Genomic DNA, 2,749 nt, shown 5'->3' with positions numbered 1-2,749 from the left:
CCATGTGATTGGCTGCTTAGAAATTAAGTGTTAACGAGCAGTTGGACAAGTGTACCTAATAAAGTGGCCGGTGAGTGTGTGTGTGTATATATGTGTGTGTGTGTGTATTGACACTCCTTGCTCCTGTGTATTGCCCCTTGTAAATATAAGGGGCGGCTGTATATCATGCCTGTCTCATTCACTCCTTACCTCTGAAGCCGTAACACAGCTCCACTGAGACATATTGTCAAACAAACATTATGTAGTATATTTTCCATTTTAGTTTCCATAATAATAATAAGAAGAAACGATCTTTTGGTATCAAGTGGTGCTGTTGAAATTACATTCCCTTTTGGATTTTAAAAAGTACAACTATGGAGAGCCACTTAGCACAGAGCTTTAAAGAGAGAGAGAGAGAGATGTGACCATGTAATTACAGCTTCCATTTCACCCAACAGATGTAACTATAGCCTGTATGTCTGATAGCACAGCTAACATGAACAGCTAATGGTAAAACAAAATCTATTGATTCCATGATAAACCAGAGTTATTGCATAAGTTATGTTTTCCAGATTCTTGTCATTTTATGTACATGCTACCTTTTGTTTCCACTTTTCAGCAAAGTAGGCCTACCCAGTTTTTGTGCCACTGAGTATACCCTCCACAGTGCATTACACTACACCACTGGTTATGGCTGCTACTGGGCCCTCACAGAAAAGAAGGAAATTAAACAAAGAACATCTAAAAGCTAAAAGGGAAAGGGAAAGATGACGGGTGAAATCACAAGTCAACCTCAATCAGGCTTTCAACAGATGGACAATGACAGGGTTGTAAATTATTAAAAAATTGGATTCTCTGAATTGGCCCTCAGGTACTGTATGTAATATGTCTATTTCATCATAAATGTAAATGTAAATGTGCTGTATTTATATAGCGCTTTTCCAGTCTTAACGACTGCTCAAAGCGCTTTTACATCTACAGGAAACATTCACCATTCACACACATTCATACACTGTGGCCGGGGCTGCCGTACAAGGTGCCACCTGCTCATCAGATAAACATTCACACACATTCACACTCCGATGCGCAGCACCGGGGGCAACTCGGGGTTCAGCATCTTGCCCAAGGACACTTCGACAATGACTGCAGGGGCGGGGATCAAACCGCCAACCTTCCGATTGGCAGGCAACCGCTCTACCACTGAGCCACAGCCGCCCCATAACTTAACTCTACAATCCGCCATTTCGTTGTACGTCAGTAGTCAAAATTAAATTACGTTCCCTGTGACGCTAACTCAGTAATCTACAGTGGGTAGAGGTAGTTACCCTTCTTCAGAAGGGTAGTTAGCCTTTGTCAGAAGGGTAACAAATGATAACCGGAGGGTTGATTGTTCAAGTCCCCATACGAACCAAAGTATGCTGCAGCTGGTAGCTGGAGAGATGCCAGGTCACCAAGGCACCAAACCCCCAACTGCTTGGGGCGCCTTTCCATGGGCAGCCCCCCCACTCTGACATCTTTCCATTTAGTGCATGTATAGGTAAGATGGTACTGTGAGAAGGTGACTCAGCATGTTTAAGGCTTAAGAATGGAATGACTGCGAAATAAAAACCTCAGAAGACAAAACATTTCATTAGAACTTCTGGGTGACAAATATATGTCAAAATCTAACAAACTCACATTTATATGTATATTTAAAAAATGACGCATGGAAATGTACTTTAAAAAAATTGTTGTTGAATCGTAATGGAATCGTGCGTTGCCTGGAGATTTCTACCCCTACTAATAGATGTCACCATGAAACATCCCCAGTCATTACTTACATTAAGACAATTATCTTTTGTACTTCAAGTTTTCTGAAATTGTTATGTTTGAACATTATATAGTTAAATATGTGCTAATTTGCATACATTTCCAGAAAAGAAATCTGAACATTGGATAAAGCCAGGTTTTTATTTTGTTGACATAATAGAGTCAAAAGGGCTTTACAGGGAATTATGGATATTTTTTTTTATCACTCCATAAATCAGAAAATGGCGTCAACAGCCATGTTAAAATCCATTTTCGCCAGGCTTTTAGATTTTAAATGTTACATACATCATGCTATGAATGATATCTGAACACAACCCAATGTAAAAAACCTTCAGAATACAGATGAAAGGTTGGTGTATTTAAGTGCTCCTGAAGTGGAGATTTCTGACAGACTCTCAGAACAACCCCTTTGGAAAAAACGGCCTTTAACGATACAGAGTATAAAATATTTGACATTTTGAAAGACATTACATGTGAATATTCTGTATAGCTATATCTCCATTAAAACTTCCCCAGTTAATTACTTAAATCAAAACATATATTTGCATTACAAGTTTTCTAAAATGTTTAAATATACGAATGAGGCATTGTCTAACTTTGGTAAATGAAGGAGAAATTTGCAGGTGCAAATAGTGTAGTCAAATAAACACCTAAATGTCTGAAAGAAGACATTCTATGGAAGCTAAATAGCCCGAAAACTCTAAATTAAAAAATGATGGTTTTACCTGGAGTGTCTCCCCTTAAAAGTTAATAAAGTGCAAATCTGAGAATGTAAGAAATTACACAAAAACAAACAAGTAAATGGTGATCTATCTACAGCAACTGCATCATTAGACCAGACCACATCTATTTTTAGTAAAAGTGTGTGTGTGTGTGTGTGTGCGTGTGTGTGTGTGTGTGTGTGTGTGTGTGTGTGTGTGTGTGTGTGTGCGTGCGTGTGTGTGTGTGTGAGAGAGAGAGA

Source organism: Etheostoma cragini, chromosome 2 (genome assembly GCF_013103735.1).
Source record: "Etheostoma cragini isolate CJK2018 chromosome 2, CSU_Ecrag_1.0, whole genome shotgun sequence".
NCBI lineage: Eukaryota > Metazoa > Chordata > Actinopteri > Perciformes > Percidae > Etheostoma > Etheostoma cragini.
Note: the sequence above shows the minus strand (reverse complement) of the source record.